Source organism: Staurois parvus, unplaced genomic scaffold (assembly GCF_062004578.1).
Source record: "Staurois parvus isolate SC_StPar_1 unplaced genomic scaffold, SC_StPar_1.0 ptg000002l, whole genome shotgun sequence".
Lineage (NCBI taxonomy): Eukaryota > Metazoa > Chordata > Amphibia > Anura > Ranidae > Staurois > Staurois parvus.
In genome coordinates, this window is record NW_028317798.1 from 4,558,953 (window position 1) to 4,577,754 (window position 18,802).

At 40.9% G+C, this 18,802-nt stretch overlaps 1 protein-coding gene across 1 annotated transcript in view; it reads left to right on the forward strand.

Annotated features, from left to right (window-relative positions):
- Positions 1–18,802, forward strand: part of DENND1A (DENN domain containing 1A) — a gene marked incomplete at its 3' end in the record, with an annotated part of 1,241,355 nt that overhangs the window by 157,213 nt on the left and 1,065,340 nt on the right. The window lies entirely within an intron of this gene.

Below are 18,802 nucleotides of genomic sequence, written 5' to 3' on the forward strand. Positions count from 1 at the left end.
GGAAGGTCTCCTGATGTTATGATCCGCCAGGTGGTGCCTCAGGCTGCCAACTGACAGACCTACCCAGAGCGTGGGGTCTAAGCCCGGGCTGTGCTTTCACCAGGGCCCCTGATGGTGGGGATGGACTTGTAACAGTCCCGGGCCAGGTCACGACCTCTGAGCAGGCCCACCAGTGGCTGAGGAAGCCTCCGGGGATGTATGCAGGTACCGGGAGAGCCAGATGTGAGGAGGATGGCGACCCCAGCAGGGTGGTAACGGATCGTGGTCTCGAGGGGGTAAGCGGGGTACCGAATCGGCGGGCAAAGAGTAGTCAGGTCACACGCAAGATCAGCAGGGTAAGTCAGTCCGTAGAATGGTCAGGCAAGCCGGGGGTCAGAATAGGAGAAGGCAGAGTAGTCAGGGCAATCCGGGTCAATCACAGGAGAAGGCAGCGTAGTCAGGGCAATCCGGGTCAATCACAGGAGAAGGCAGCGTAGTCAGGGTCAATCAGGGTCACTAGAACGGATACAGGAACTCAGGATCACAGATAGACCTTGCGGCAATCTGTGACAGTGCAGGACATCTTTAAATAGTGCGCCCTGCACTGTCATTGGCCGGCTAGGACGCGCCCCCGGCTGTCATTGGACGCCTGAGGCGCGCCCGTGGCTCCTACTGCGCATGCGCGGCGTCCTGTCAGCCGTGGCTCGCCGGGACCTAGTGCCTGTGTCCCGGCGTGATCTGCCGCCAGTGCGCATGCGCGGAGGGAGACGCCGCGATCCCTGATTCCGGAGCCGCGATCCCTGACACCTGAGGTTATCTTAAAAAAACACTTCCAAAGGCAAACATTCATAAACACGGTATGCAAACACGGCTAAACAGACGTTTTTTAATCTACATTTTCCAGTAGTCAGTTTCCATCATTCAGAAGTGTCCCGTGTACATAGGACCTAAGCGTCGCCTATAGAAAAAATAGAGAAATGATAGAAAAATAGTGCAGCGCTCAAACCGGGGTAAAATATATTAGGTGACATATATATGATTGAAAGTGACTCACACAGCCGTACCTCTTATATACATAAATGGGCTGGTGATGACATATTCTCAAGCAACTAAATCATGCATTTAAGTGACTATATGCATATTGCAATAAATGGTGTCCATGTGCATAAATTTCCATGCAGGTGAAAACTGTAAGTGTCAATCCTCAAATAGGTGAAGTGCCCCCTCACCTTCCTGCCCAGGCCCCTAGGGACCAATGAGCCTTTTGATATATGGTGGGTCTTGGATAGATCCTTCAGATGATGGATCCCTCGAGAAGTAATGGTGGGACTCTCCTCCTCTAATCTCCTATACCAGAGCGTTGGTGGTATCGAAGGTGCCCTTCCCACAGGGTCATCAATAAGGAGAGAGAACTTATATAGTGTAAAACCGCTTTATTATAAGAGTGATAAAATCACAAAACTACTCACACATTCACATGTAAAAACGAGCCTTCACACCACTCAAAGGGTGTACTGTATTCAGGGACTGAGAGCACCAAGATGGCGCATGCGCCGGATATGACGTCAGAACGTTCGTGTAAGCTCCTCCCACTGGCGTATCTACGCGTTACGTCACTTCAACCACGTGACTTCATCAGGATATACGCCTATCCTGGGTGGAGCCCTGTTTATCTAATGTATTAGCCAATCAGTGCTTCCGATGGGCGGAACTTGGCCGCCATTTTATTGGAGTTCACAGGACACCTTCAGCCATCGTACTAATTGCGGCTGCAAAACGGAGGACCGAGGTCATTTGGTATATGCTACTAATAGCTATCATGCCAATATATATATATAAATCCTCATATCTGGATATATTATAAGACTAGAAGCCTGCATTCACTAAAGTATGTGAAAATAAAATAAAGATAAAAATAAAAATAAACCTAATATACCTCAGCGTCTTCAACTCATTAGATCTATGATGACAAAAAGCCTATCATAGTCCCTCATGATAAAAAATGTATACATATAAAGGTGTGTGAGTACCCTTGTCAGGGGAGTAACCCTTTATAGTGGTATAAAAATATATATATAAAATATATATATAAAAAATATGTATAAAAACCTATACCTATATATTATAAAAAAGGGGACAAAAGACCCGAAAAAAACCTGATGTACAATACACCGTCATCATGGAAATTCATTATACAATATCCTAAGGAAAACGTTGGTATTACATACATGGATTAGTGGTTAAGCTGAAACATTGCATGAGTGAAATTTCCTGATCATGTAAACTTCAAACACATCGCAACAATGGGGGTTGAGCTGATCATTGCTAGAAATTGCTGATGAAGCAGTTAAGATCAAATTCTACGTTCAAACCCCTCGGATGTTGAGACCTCATCAGGAAGATCCATTTGGATTCTGCCTGACTGATAACTTTAACCTTATTGCTTCCCCTCCAGTGATTATTAAATTTCTCTATTCCCCAGAATATCAATTTTGTGGGGTCACTATTATGGTGATTAGCGAAATGTCGGGAGACACTGTGTTTGGTGTGACCCTTTTTGATGTTCTGTACATGCTCCCGTATCCTTTTCCACATAGGCCTCTTAGTTCTTCCGATATATTGGAGTCCACACTCACATTGGAGCCCATATACTACACCTGCCGTCTGGCAGGATATGAAATCTTTAATGGTGTATGTTATTCCTGTTGTTGTGGCCTGAAATTGTCTCCTTCTTACATTTAATCCCTTTGTCTTTTTGCACGCATAACAGGTTTTGCAGGGGTAGAAGCCTTTTAGGTCAATAATAGTAGTTCTTAAATTGGTTCGGGGTGGGTCAATCACATTTTTTACTAGACAAGTTCTAATATTTGGAGCCTTTCTATATATGAATTTTGGTATGGCAGGTATAACCTTCATCAGGGCTGGATCAGATTGCAAAATCGGCCAATGTTTCAAAAAGATCTTCTCAATCTTTTTATGATGTATATTATAGTCCAAAACAATAGGTACCAGGTCATCTAGGTGTTTAACTCTTTCATTGTCTTTAAGCAGTTGAGATCTATCCATATTTTCTACCTCCTCTATCTTTCTCGAGATGAAGTCTTTGTTGTAGCCTTTTTGTTCAAACCTTTCCCCTAATTTTTGGACTTGCACTTTGTAGTCATCTACAGTAGTGCAATTCCTTCGCAAGCGGACAAATTGTCCCTTAGGGATATTGAGAAGCCACTGGGGGTAATGACAACTATCTAAAGAGATGTAACCATTCCGATCTACGTTTTTAAAATAAGTAGTAGTCACCAGTTGGTTATTCTTAACTGAAATATTCAGATCCAGGAAGTTAATAGATTCACTACTGGTTTCCCAGGAAAAAGAAATATTCCTGTCATTGGTATTGAGTGACTGCAGAAATACTTGTAAAGAATCCTCATCCCCCCGCCATAAAATTATCACGTCATCAATGTATCGTTTATATAGTACTAGTTCACCCGGGGTATTATGATAGATAGAATGCTGTTCCCAGTGGGCCATAAAAAGATTTGCTACACTTGGTGCAAACCGGGCGCCCATAGCAACCCCTTTGATTTGTTGAAAATATTGATGACCATGCCAGAAGTAATTGTGAGTGAGACAAAAATCTAAACACTCCACAATATACTTCTGCTGTTTCCTAAGAAGATTACTATATGTCCTCAGACCCCAACTTGTGGATGTAATGGCCTTCCCATGGTCAATAATGGTATATAGCGAGGAGACATCTGCACTCGCTAACCTTAATTCTTTGGTATCTTGAATGGTATCTAGTACTTGAATCAGATGCTTAGTATCTCTAAGATAAGAGACCGTATTTTTGATCAGCGGTTGTAGAAACTTGTCTACATATTGCCCTAGCCTAGATAAAATTGAATCAATTCCATTCACTATGGGTCTCCCCGGGGGGTTATGAAGGTCTTTATGAATTTTTGGAACTAAATAAATAATAGGTATTCTGCATGTGTCCGGTATGAGGAATCTTGCTTCTTTTTTATTAAGGATGTTGTTCTGTACTCCTTTATCTATTAATATTTCCAGTTCCTTCCTGTATTTTATAGTGGGGTCTTTTTGTAATATTTTATACGTGGTACTATCAGTTAGTTGTGAATTCAGTTCTTTTAGATATTGATCTTTTGACAGGACTACAATCCCCCCTCCTTTGTCTGCTGGTCTGACTACTATATCGGTACGTTGCGATAGTTTCTTAATACCCGCTTTGATTCTATTATTATATGACATATGGGGTAATTTGAGTGTCTCAATATCTGATTGCATCATCTTTTTGAAGACTTCAACCTGGTTGTTTTTGGTTAGTTGTGGGTTAAACAATGATTTATTCCTGAGATCAGTATGTACTATCCTGCTGGTCTCTCTATTCATACTGCTTAAGCTTCCCGATACGCCCAAGAAATATTTTTTAATATTAAGTTTCCTGGTAAATTTAAGCAAATCCACATAAACATCAAATCTATTGGCCGGTTTTGGTGGGGCAAATTTGAGTCCTTTATCTAAGACCTCCAGTTCTTCTCTCGAAAGTACCTCCCCACTCAGGTTGAAGACCCCAACTCCTAGTGATCTCTTTTTCTTTTTTTCTCTTGCTCCTGCTCTACACCCTCTGTATTTTTTGGTGGGCTCCGTCCCCTTTCCCCCCCTGGACTTTTCGCTATTCTGCTCCTCTCTAAAAAATTATCCTGGGGGTAGTCATAACCAAGTGGCTCATAACGGTTATACATAGGTATTGGACTCCTCATATCATATGGTTGGTAATAGTTCCTATCATTCCGGTAGTATCCTTGATCTCTGTTGGGCGGTCTATACTGGCGATCGTTGGGATACTGGTTGTAATTATTATTATTATTCCTTGGCGGGTATTGAGGTCTAAATTGTGGATGTTGTGGTCTCCATTGGTTTCCATAACCATTCCCTTGAGGTCTATTGTATGGTAATCCTTTACTCTTTGGTTTGCCTTTATTCATTGGTGTGTAGTGATTATTATTTTTCGGGTGTTCTTGTGGTTTATTAGCTTGTCTCTCATCTCTTATATTATCTTTTGATGAAGTTCCTGTTGGTGTATCAGGTTTGGACTCATTTTCTAGGGATGTATCAACCGAAGCTGATACTGTAGCGTTCAGGTTGTCTTGCCACTTAAACACCTGATCCTTTCTAAAGTCACTTAAATCCCTCTGATATTTCTTAATTTTTCTATGTTTGATCTCCTGTTCTGATTTTTCTAGATCTTTATTTAGACTGTGACTAAGATTAATCATCTCTTGTGTCTCCTTAAATGGTTCTATTCTGGTTTTAATGTCATCTATAAGTTTCTCTATGTTGCGCATTTTCTTTTGTTTTCTTTTCATTAGGAATGTAATGAATTCTAACCCCTTCTCGTGGAAGAAATCAAACCATTCCTCAATTGATTCCTCATCCGTCAATCCATCCCCTATAGGTACATCCCACCTTAGTCTCCTGGGGATGAGTCTATCCTTGAGATATTTCTCATATGTCAACATATCCCACCATGTGGACAACTTCTTTTCCATTAAATGTCCAAGCTTTCTAAACTGAGTATCAAGATCCCCTTTCTTAGTGGGGTCTGATTTTGAAAAGATATCCTCTAGGTTGATAGACTTATTTTCTATAAAACTGAAAATTTCCATAATGGCAGCTGGAGAATATTGATTGTAACAAGCTAATAATCAAAGAAATATAGAATTGTCTCCTGCGCCACTACGTATAATGGTACTATTCAGCAGCCAGCACTGACGATGTCACAATCACAACACCAACTTTAGTCAAGAGAAATGATAGAAAAATAGTGCAGCGCTCAAACCGGGGTAAAATATATTAGGTGACATATATATGATTGAAAGTGACTCACACAGCCGTACCTCTTATATACATAAATGGGCTGGTGATGACATATTCTCAAGCAACTAAATCATGCATTTAAGTGACTATATGCATATTGCAATAAATGGTGTCCATGTGCATAAATTTCCATGCAGGTGAAAACTGTAAGTGTCAATCCTCAAATAGGTGAAGTGCCCCCTCACCTTCCTGCCCAGGCCCCTAGGGACCAATGAGCCTTTTGATATATGGTGGGTCTTGGATAGATCCTTCAGATGATGGATCCCTCGAGAAGTAATGGTGGGACTCTCCTCCTCTAATCTCCTATACCAGAGCGTTGGTGGTATCGAAGTTGCCCTTCCCACAGGGTCATCAATAAGGAGAGAGAACTTATATAGTGTAAAACCGCTTTATTATAAGAGTGATAAAATCACAAAACTACTCACACATTCACATGTAAAAACGAGCCTTCACACCACTCAAAGGGTGTACTGTATTCAGGGACTGAGAGCACCAAGATGGCGCCCGCGCCGGATATGACGTCAGAACGTTCGTGTAAGCTCCTCCCACTGGCGTATCTACGCGTTACATCACTTCAACCACGTGACTTCATCAGGATATACGCCTATCCTGGGTGGAGCCCTATTTATCTAATGTATTAGCCAATCAGTACTTCCGATGGGCGGAACTTGTATTCAGTCCCTGAATACAGTACACCCTTTGAGTGGTGTGAAGGCTCGTTTTTACATGTGCATGTGAAGAGGAGGACACAGGTGGGGGCATGTGAAGAGGGGGACACAGATGCTGGCATGTGAAGAGGGGGACACAGATGCTGGCATGTGAAGAGGGGGACACGGATACTGGCATGTCAGCAGGGGAACAAAAATGAGGACACAGATGCTGGTATGTGAAGAGGGGGACCTATCACGTCTATTGATGTCACAATGGATTTTTACATTCTTTGTGACAGCAATAAAAGTGTCCCAAAAATGTGACCATTTAAAAAAAGACACATTTAGAAAAAAAATTAAAGTGCCCCCCCCCCCGCATGCAAAGGCAAACACACGCATCGGTCCCACGCGTATGCGAACATCGATCATCCCACACATGTGAGATATCACCACAAATGTCAGATAATGGGCAGTGGTTTTAGCACCAGACCTCCTCTAAATCTACAGTGGTAACCTGTAAAGGCTATCCCCTATGGATAGTAAATTGTATGTCTTTTTTCGCCAGTGCACGGGCATGCACAATTTTAAAGTAACATCTTTGGTGTCTAGTGCGTTAAAATTAGTTTCCCAAAAACCTGCATTTAAAGAACTGCTGCGCAAGTATCGTGTGGCATTAAAAACTTTCAAAACCCATCCTTTTTTTCTCTAGGGCCCCTGCTTGGTCAACTCTGGTTGGTGTCAACGTGGATGATAACTGAGGTAAACTGATGTCTCTGCAAGTGAAATCTGCTCAGTTTTCCTATCAGTTTTTATGCACGTATGATGTGAACGAGCCCTTAAACTAACTGCTAAACTAAGAACAAAAAAGCAAATACAGAAAATTATTTAAAATCTAATACTTTTATTTATACATAATTTTCAACACAATATGCCATTAAAAATCATAGATAAAAAACAAGGGATGATGTCCCAAGTGAGACTAGAACATGCAGATGTGAAAAACACGTTTTCTGTGCTTCATCCAATCATCTCAACACATGCTGACACAACTCAATATATTACCATAATTGTATGAAATAAATTTCTGAAAAATGTTTATATTGAGTTGTGTCAACATGTGTTGAGATGATTGGATGAAGCACAGAAAACGTGTTTTTCACATCTACATGTTCTAGTCTCACTTGGGACATCATCCCTTGTTTTTTATCTTTGATTGTTAATGGTGTATTGTGTTTAAAATTATGTATAAATTAAATTATGGGATTTTTTTTGTACATATGCATTTTGTTCTGGAGAGTTAGCACTAGTTTAAAAGACCCACACCACACTCTCTTTTTGCTTTTTACTTGATTTACTTAGAGTTTACTATTAAAGCTGTAGTAAACAGCTATAAACAAAAATTAGAAAAAATCTTATCCCTGCAAGTTTAGAGCATAATGTGCTAGTATGCATTGCATACTAGCACATTATGAAAGACTAACCTGAAAACAAAGCCCATCAGTGCTGTCACGTCTCCCAGAGTCTTGCATTTTCACCCAGTCATCCTTCCGGGTTGGGAGCTGCAGCCATCTGATTGGTCGAGACGCAATTTCGTCACTCCCACACATGGGCAAATTAATTTTTGGCCGTGGCATGGGTCTCTCAATGGACAACATGCTGTCCATTGAGAGCGCAGTGTGCATGCGCCAGTGACATCACTGGTGCTTCTACAGTAAATATCTCTTAAACGGTACACGTTTAGGCGATATTTACAGTACCCTACAGGTAAGCCTTTTTAAAGGTACAAAATAGAGTTTACTTCCACTTTAATACAGGCCCTAGATTTCTTTCTGTTATTCCTCTTACTCCAGCAGGCACAGCAGTACCTAATGTGTTTTGCAGTAGTTGTTTCCATGCATAAGTACCCTCTGTTTGCATTTGTATTCATATGCGTGTGGTCAGGACGCTTTAACATGATTTGTTGTGTGTTCTATCTTTTTTTTTTTTTCAACTTTTTTCACTTAACTTTATAACTAATACAAGGGGGCTGACAAACTCCCACTTAGAAATAATTTTCTAGTGCCACGTTTCCTTTTTGGAGACATCAGGGGTCTATTAAACCCCAAATGCCTCCTTTAAAATTTACCAAAGCAGATCGAGGCAAACTTTTCTTGATCTGCCGTTTTACCGTCCACATCGACCAGGATCCTGATAACACTGATAAACTGTATCTAAATCTAAAAACAGAAATCTATTATATTGCAGCTTGACAATCCATAGGTGTGGTGGTTGTTTTTCATGTTTTGGTCACCGATCTTCAGAAAGGATGTTCTTGAACTAAAGATAGTACAAAGAAGGGCAACAGAGCTAATAAGGGCTAAAGTCTCTAAAGATATGTGACCACACATAGAAGTTGGATGAGAAGCAGTTTAGTCTTCAAGAGTAAAACATTCTTTATTGTTCGAGTGGTCAGAATGTGGAACTCTTTTCCACAGTTGGTGGTGTTAGCAGAGAGTGTAGATAAAATCAAACTTTTGGATGTGTTTCTTAGCGAACACTATGTACAGGGAGTGACATGAATGACGATATGCACACAGGTTGAACTGGATGTACCAGTGTCTTTATTCAACCTTACCAACTATGTAACCCTGTCTGTACTGTGCAGGTAGATATTATAATTTCTAATACTAATACATAATACTAATTATGGTAATACCTTGAAAATTCAATTACCTTTAAAGTATATATTCCATTTAAACATGAAAAATCAAACTGCTTCTTGCCTGGCCAATGTACATATGCAGTCATTTGGGACAAGCTTCATTCTGGAAGGACACGCCGGTGTGTCTTCCCACTTGTGTTGCAGTCTGTGACCTCTTTGCCTGGAGGATCATAGATCGGTGTACTGGGCCGCTGTGATTGGCCCTGGTACCATGTGACCAAATTGTTTTTTTGTTTTTTTTTTCTCACCAGAACAAGTGCAGTGTCACTATGGTGATATTGTAGTGCTGTGGTGGTGATCATGTGCCATGGCTGGCTACTTGGATATCACTGTATGTCAGTGCTACCAGCCATTGTCTCTGATCATCACCACAACAGTACAGTGTTACCAGACCAGTCGGTGTCCCTGATCACAGCCACACTAGTCATATTGTTCCTAATTATCGCCACACCAGTCATATTTGGCACAATTCACTAAAGCTTATCGCATGAGTTATGTCAGTCACGTGACCACATATATTGAAAATGTCAATTCACTATTGCTAGTATGCGGTATTTACGGAAAATAGCAAGAACACTTTGTAAATACCTCATAAAAAGACCTTAGGTCCCCAGTAGTCATTTCACAAAAGTAAATAAATAATGAAATGCATGCGGTAGTTAAGTAATGGTCCAGGCTTGCGGTATGCACTGTTATCTGTCAGTACTGTTATGGGTTGTTAAGGAATGGTTTTTCGCCAAGTCCCTAACCACCTATGAGTCAGCAGCTGTCAGCGGGTTCACGGAACACTGACAGTGAAATGTAGAAAAAAAAAAAAAAGCCGGCAATTTAAAAATAATTTTAAAAACGATGTGGGGTCCCCCCCCCCCTTCTCCTTACCAAGCCCTTCAGGTCTGGTTTGGATTTTGAGGGGAACCCCCACACCACAATTTTTTTAAAAATTGCGTAGGGTCTCCCCCCCAAAATCCAAACCAGACCCTTATCCGAGCATGCAGCCCGGCAGGTCAGAAAATGGGGGGGACGAGCGAGCGCCCTCCCCCTGAACCATACCAGGCCACATGCCCTCAACATGGGGTGGGTACCTTGTCCCCATGTTGATTGGGATAAGGGCCTCTTCCCCACCCAACCTTAGGCTGTGGTTGTGGGGGTCTGTGGGCGGGGGGCTCATCGGAATCTGGAAGCCCCCAGATCCCAGCCCCCCCCATGTGAATGAGTATGGGGTACATGGTACTGCTACTCTTTCAGAAAAAAAACCAAACTGTAGTGTGAAAAAAGACAGGAGACAGGCTTTGACAAGTCCTTTATTAAAAGAAGGAAAATAAAAGAATGTCTCCCAAAGTAGATCCAACGTCAATCACGATGCCCGCCGCCGCTACCTGAACAAAGAAAAAAAAACAGGCTCCGCTCCCGACCCTGGCTTGACAGTTTTGAACTATCTAAGGGGAGGGGCCACCCAGTGACATCACACGTGACCCTGCCCCGTGTGACATCATTAACCCAGCATTCCCGGTTGATGATGTCTCACGGGGGGCAGGGTCACATGGGTGATTGGCTTATAAGAACTGGAACTGCTGTAGGTGACAATACATTAAGCTATATTCCCTGGTCACTCATACAGAAGCAACCATTACAGCACATTGGTTTTGACACAGTTGGTTGATTTGTGTGATGCACAAGATACAATGTCCAACAATCAGTCCAGACAGTGAAAAAGTCTCAAGCATGTGGCATCACCATACTCAGGAGTAGCAGAATGTGTTATGGGGTATAATTTCAAGTATGCCCATGCTGTTTGTGAGAAATATCTTGTTAAATTGACAACTTTGTGTAAAAAAAAAAATTATTTTCTTTTAATTTTTCTTTCTGCATTTTTTAAAAACTTCTCAAAACAATGAGGGGTTCCAAAAACTCACCATGCCCATTAAAAAATACCTTGGGGAGTTAACTCTACAAAATGTGGTCATTTTGTGGGTGATTCCACTGTTCTGTTGCTCCAGGGTCTCCAAAAAATGTTATAGTTAGTCAGGAAATGTGATGTGTAATTTATGCCACTGGAACGCTTGAAGGTGCTCCTTGGATTTTGGGCCTCTCTATGTGGTCAGGCTGTGAAATGGGTCATATGAGGAGACATTGAGCATTGAAGTAAGGAGAGGCGGGAGAAAACCTCACATCTACACAGACTCAGAAGATAGTCTGTAGGCTCTCATCTGCATCAATATAAGCAATTTGAAAAGGAGAGTATATCACCAATATCTTCTGCTGAATCCTAAAAAAAACTTTTTTGCACATTTTTCTTTTTTTGCACATTTTTGCACATTTTTTGCTGCTGAACTTTATGAATTGATATATTTTTTAATTAGCTTTATTATTTTTATTCATTTATATTTTATTAATATATATACAATTTATAGTTTGCTTTGCATCATTTGCACATTGGATTATATGAATTTACACAAAAAAATTTTTTTAATTTTTTATTTCATTTAGTTTATTTGTACACTGGCACAGTGAATTTTATTAATGTATTAACTTATTTTTAATGAAATAATCACATTGCACAAATATCATAATTTGATTTAATTAATTATATATTTTTAAGTTTTATTAAACACTAGGATATTATAATAAGACTAATTTAGGTAATTCAGGTAAAAAGGTGATTAGATAATAGCACCACAGTATATATGAACTAATGGTATTGCTATGGTAATATACAATATATAGCATAGGCAAGATAATGTTAGAGCGCGGATAATTATTTATTGTTTTTACAGGCTGTGAAATAGTCTCTCTCATGTGGTATCTGTATACTCGGGAGGAGTAGCAGAATGCATTTTGGGGTTTAAGTATGCCTATGATGTGTGCTAGAAATATTTTAATTGATAACTGATAAAAAAAAATACACTTTCATGTTCTTTCCTAACATTTTCAAAAGACTCACTGTGCCTTTTAGAAACTACCTTGGAGCATTTGCTTTCCAAAATGGGATAATTTTGTGGATATATTTGTGGAGATGTTCCAGGGTTTCCAAAGACATGAAGTGACAGCTTTGCGAAAAAAATTTTTTTTTTAATTTTCAAAACAATTGTGACAAAAAATTACAACTTCAAAATACTATGCCTCTTACTAAATATCTTGGACCATCTGCTTTCCAAAAGGGGTCATTTAAGAGGTATTTGTACTGTCCTGGCATTTTATGGCCTCAAGAAATGAATACAGTACATCTGAATTGATCAATTTTCAAATATATATGTCATAGTCTGTACTCTATAACTATAACACATACTAACTAATGTACACTGATTTGGGTTATTTTTTACCAAAGAAATGTAGCAGAATACATTTTGACCTAAATTTATGAAGATTTATTTGCAAAATTATATAATGGAAACTAAGGAAAATGTGGTTTTTTAAAATTAATTTTCTGTGTTTTTTCATTTAGCAAAAAAAAAAAATAACAGTGTCGATTAAATAGCACCAAAAAAAAGCGCTACCTGTCTCATAAAATGATAAAAAAGGTACAGTGTTGTATGTCTGAGTAATTGTCATTCAAAGTGTGACACTGCTGAAAACTGGCCTGGGCGGGGGGGGGTAAAAGTGTCTGGTACAATTTACGTGGTACCTAAGGTTGCCAGAACTAGCATTATTTGGAGTTAATTTTGAGCCATGTGTGTCCTGTTGGCACCCTCCCTGTCAGGAATGGTCTTATCTCTGATAGTGCTGGGGCTTACCTGCCTTGTGGGCAGCAGTACCAGTGCTGGCCAGCGGGTGCTCTCAGCAGCCAGTGTCTCACTCCTGCAATCAGGCCATCACCTGAGGCTGATTGCAGGAGGTGTATTAAAGCGGGACCAGGCCTGCAGTCAGTGCCTTGGTGTATTGCTCCCTTGTGCCCTGTATCCTGCCTGACACTCCTGCTGGACTCTGACACTGCTTGAACTCTGCCCATACCGACCCCGGCTATTCCTGACCACTCTTCTGCCTACTCCTTTGTACCTTGTCTGCCCGTTAGCTACCGACCCGGCCTGCCTGACTACGTTTGTGCTCCATACATATTTATATCAGTTAAGGTTTGGGTTTTGTTTGCACTTCGTTGTACATATTTGTATTAGTTTAGGTTTGGTTTGTTTGCACTGCGTTTGTGTATTGTATAAACTTTAATAAATTATATTGTTTTACACCTTACTTGAAGCCTGCATTTCCCTGTGTCAGTCCACACATCTCTGGTCATACCCGGATCCCTGACACTCCCGCCTGACATGCTTTTTTCTGGAAAACAGAGCAGCCAGGTGTGAAAATTGTCAGCAACAGAGGTTGAATCCAGTCAAATTCATTTACTTGCTCGGTTATTCTGGCAACCAGCACAGGAGACTCCTCCATCGCAGTTGTTTAGTGTGGATGGGGGAATTGATAGTTTTCTCTCAATCAGTCTGTGGGACTGAGTGCTGATTCTCACCATGAATTGCACAGGAACGCACGCTGTGTATTCCTGTGTGATTCACCTGCGATCTGGGTGCAGTGCGGTTTCAGCTTGTTCAATTGATTGGGCTGAAAGTGCGCCGGACTGCAGCAAAAGTAGTGCATGCTCTACTTTACAAAGTGCAGAGCAACCGGATTACATGGTACCTCTGTACCATGCCATCCGGTGCCGGCAAATGCACTGCTTTTGGGTTGTTGCTAGCATTGCACTGACACCCACTGCAGATCTCAAGTGCAGAGCGCTTTGAATGCGGTACAGGAAATGCGCACAGTAAATGGGTTTCCTGCACCATGTTCCTTATGTGAATTGGCCCTTCACAAGAGAAATCTTACAATGTATGGCCTGCTTTACCAGGTCTCTTACAAATACCTCCTCCTGAGCCTATTGTTGAAGCAGACAAGGGGTCTTCGGATTTGATTTCAATTCATCTTAACACAGCTCATCTGTACTGAGAATAGCAGGGCCCTCTGATCCCTCCTGTAATAAATTGTATTGTAATTGTAATGTCTGCCCTTATGTTATAAAGCACTATGTAATTGTTGACGCTATATATCCTGTATAATAACAATAATAATCCTGTATTATGGACTATAAGACCGATGTCCTATAAAGTTGTAAGGTGCCTGCAAATCTACAGCCTTTCTATTTGAATGAAAATAGTCAATTCTGTATCTGTCATTTTGTCCTTTGAACCTCTCACTGCAATGAAATGGTAGGATGAAGCCTTCGTTCCCTATTTTCAGTCACCCCTGTATTAGACTCTGGACAGACATGCCATCTGCAATCCCCCCTGAATAGATTCCGAGTCCTTTGTGTAGGAGCACTTCTCCATTCCGTAACTTCATTAATGAACACATTAATGACAAGGAATCAAGCTTGCGCACATTTTTTTGGTTTCCAAGTGAATGCATGCGGATCCAAGGATCATATATTCATTATTGTCATTGATTTTTCAAATGTGCTCTGGTAACCTCACACATGCTACAAGGGAATCAAGACCAAGGTTTTCGTTCTAGTCTTTCATGACTTTCTCCAATTAAAGCAAGACATTTAATGACCTGGCACAGTAGCCTTCATTAAAATATTGTCAGTGTTTCTGCAGATTGTATTTCTGTGGAGGGCGAGCTGTGATCTGAAGAATGTACTTGACTGTAAAGACTATTGGCCTGTTTCATCAGAGGATATTGAAAGATGTTTGTTCATTATGTTTGTGTCTGTTTGGTTGTATCAACTTCATAGTTACAATTTTTATTTTTATATATTTTATTGAGTGATGGTTTCATGAGTTTAACATTTCTGAAGAAAGATTAGTATATAGGGGGAAAAGGTTAGATGCTCCATCAGCTTTTTATACTATTTTTGCCGTAGAAATAAGGTTTTTTAGTCATGCTGAATGACTATGGCTCATGAATTGCAACCAGTGTGAAAGAGTTTTTGTAAAAATCTTAATGATATACATTTTGTGGTGGACTTCACTTAAACCTAACTGATTTACAAAGTAACAAATACTGATATACTGTACATGGTGGAATTGGATCCGTGGGACTCTCTTGTTTAAATTCAAAAAACTGATTGATAGATTGATAGGGTAACTCCACTTTTGTTGAGTAAAACAAAACAATCCTCTCCAAGTGATCAATGTACATTGCAAGGCTTTTAAAGTGGTAGTAAACCGCAAAAACTAAACCAAAAAAAGTTCTCCCTGCAAGTTAAGAGAATAATGTGCTAGAATGCATTACGTACTAGCACATTGCTAAAGACACATTACAACTCCATCTTCACCTCGTCTTCCTTCCAGGTTCGCAGGTTGCTGCTGTTTGACTGACTGAGCCGCAATGAGAAACAGCAACAGCACAGCTCTCTCAATGGATGCACACCGTCCATTGAGAGAGCAGTGCACATGCTCTGGTGGCATTGGCGCTGCCAAAATAAATATCTCCTAAACGGTGGAGATATTTACTGTACCAACAGGTAAGCCTTATTATAGGGAGGCAAACAAAGCAATTATGACAAGGAAAGTTTATATTCGCATGTAATACCAGTTTCCTGCTTATCATCTGACAGGCAGTTTTCACTACAGGCAACCTGGGATATTGCCTTTTTATCATATGCTCAGTTTGAAATGTCCAGTTTTTCAGGCCAAGTGCTGAATTGTGCAATGGAAGGATGTACACATATGTGACCCAAACCTGGCACAGCATCCGTGTAAGGCTTTTGTGAACCTGACCTGACTTAAAGGTTTCTAAGCTGAAGCTAGTGCCAGCACCTTAAACCCTTCCTGCCGAAATCACACAAATATGCGGCCTCACAGAACTAGGCTTTTTTCCGTGGGGCCGCATATTTGCACAGCACGCTCCCAGCACAAAGACCGGGGCATCACTGAGAGTCCCGGGTCCCGTTCTAACAACCGGGACTCCCGATTCCTGGTCACATGATCGCTGTGATAGCCTCTGATTGGCTATCACAGTGATCAATCAATGTGAAGCCTGCCCCCCTTGGTTATTTTTCTCTCTGAATGGCGGAGAGAGATACATTGCATCTCTCTATCTCCTTGCAGAGGAAAAAAAACTGTTTGTAAAAAAGAAAAAGGTAAATAAATATTACAAAAAGAAAATACAAGGCTTGATCTAGTTCAGTGCTAGGATTAGTGTTTGGGTTAGGGTCAAAGGTCAGTGCACACTATTGTTTTTGGGCTGTAGTACAGGTACAAACATCAAATAACATGCACATATATGGTATCGCTGCGATTGTCAAGAGCTGGAAAATTTTATTAGGGTTGTTCTTTGGTGTTATGTTATAGTAGTAACAAGAAACACACAGCTAAATTAAAAAAAAAAAAAAAGATTTTTTTTTTTACTATTTTGGGCCAATGTTCCTTTTGATAATAAAATAAAAATCAGGAGATATCCATTACCATTTACCACCAAATGAAAGCCCAATTTGTCTTGAAAAAAACAAGGTATAATCTACCTGGATGTACAAAGTAGTTGTGATTATATGTACGGTTTTAATAACACATGTCAAAGTTGTAAAATTTTACTGAGGCTTTAAGATTTGTTTTACCGTTAGGCGTGAAGGGGTTAAAATATGTGTTAGTGTTCAAATCCCTTTAACCGCCTCCCGCCTGCCATATAGTAATATGACGGATGCAAGGCGGTTCTCCCGTTCTGGGAGGATGCCATATGATGTCCTCCCATTCTCACCACGCATGCGCGGCTCCCAGAGCACGCAGTGCGGCGATCGGCGGTGCGCTGTGTCCCTCGGACACAGCAGATCACCGATCCACGGAAAGAGCCGAAGATGTCGGCTCGGTCATGTGATCAGCTGTGTCCAATCACAGCTGATCACATGTAAACAGGGAAATGCCGTTTATCGGCATTTCTCTCCCCACGAGCTGTCATGCTGACAGCTCGTGAGGAGAGGAGAGCCGGTAATCGGCATTCCTCGGAGGGGGCATGTACACAGATCATCAGGGCACTGATGATCTGTGTAGCCCCAGCAGCGCCACCTGTCAGTGTCCATCAGTGCCAGCTCTCAGTGCTCATCCATGCCACATATCAGTGCCCATCTGAGCTGCCTTTCAGTGTCACCCATCAGTGCCAGTCAGTGCCACCTATCAGTGCTGCCAATCAGTGCCACATATCAGTGCAAGTCAGTGCTGCCTAACAGTGCCAGTCAGTGCCACCTATCAGTGCCATATATGAGTGCTACCTTTCAGTGCCCATCAGTGATGCCTGTCAATGCCCATCAGTGCCACCTACCAGTGCCTCCTCATCAGTGCCCATCAGTGCCACCTATCAGTGCCCACCACTGAAGCCTCATTTGCGCACATCAGTGAAGGAGAAAAATCACTTATTTGCAAAGTTTTATAACAAAAACTAAGAAAAAATTGTTTTTTTTTCCAAAATTTTCAGTGGTTTTTGGTTTAAGAAAAAATAAAAAACCCAGAGGTGATTAAATATCACCAAAATACAGCTCTATCTGTCACAAAAAAATTCTAAAAATGTCATATGGGTAGAGTGTTGCATGACCGCGCAACTTGTATAAACTTGTATATATTGCATAGTGTAATCATCAGCAAGTTGCTGGTAGTAGTAGTAATATTGCAAACACACTTAAAGTCGTCCAACAAATCCTGTTGTTTTCAGTAGAAGGAAATGATTAATCGTTTTCAGTAACATGAAGTAATATATTGTATGCAATTTTTTATTTGAAGAGTTATTTCCCACTTTGTAATCATGTGGTTGATTACCTGGGAAAAAATACTTGAAATTGTGCAATAATCAAGTACAACTGAAATTGCCACATTGCATCATTGTTTAATTTTCTCCCAAAGCTATATACAGTATATATATATTGTGGCAACTTGAGGGTTGCTTAGCACAATGGTACCTCATAACAGTGAGTCCAGTTCACTTCAGGTATGCCTTTTCAGGGCTTTTCCTGCCCACTTTTATTAAAAAGAACAGAAAAGTTCACAAAGGACATGGACTGCCCATGCAGGGGTTTCCACCATCATTGTACATTGCACAGCCAAAATACTTCAGCCTCCTGGTTCACTCTCTTGCCATAGGGCTGCTTCAGGCCTCAAGCCTAGACCAGGGCTGATCCTCAGACCAATACACACTGGGGTTTATTTACTAAAACTGGAGATTGCAAAATCTGGTGCAGCTCTGCATAGAAAACAATCAGCTTTCAGGTTTCATGGTCAAAGCTTAACTGAACAAACTGAAATTAGAAACTGATTGGCTACCATGCACAGCTGCACCAGGTTCTGAGTGCATCAGTTTTAGTTCCTTAAACTCAAGCTCTTCATAGCTTACACTTGATCATCTCTTCACTGCTGTGTCACAGATTGAATCTGCCTCGTGGAAGTCTAGAGATACTGCAATAACAATCAAACAGAGGGCACGCTGGCCTAGTGCATTATCCTTAAAATATGGCTTTATTGTGTAAAAAAAGATAAGTATTATACTCTCAAAATCAGCTAAAAGTACAAGCTCATCTCATGGAGTTCAGTCCGCAATACATCATCGCATAACAGAACGATGGAATCTCAACAGTCTGACGCGTTTCGAGGAATTGTCCTCTTCCTCA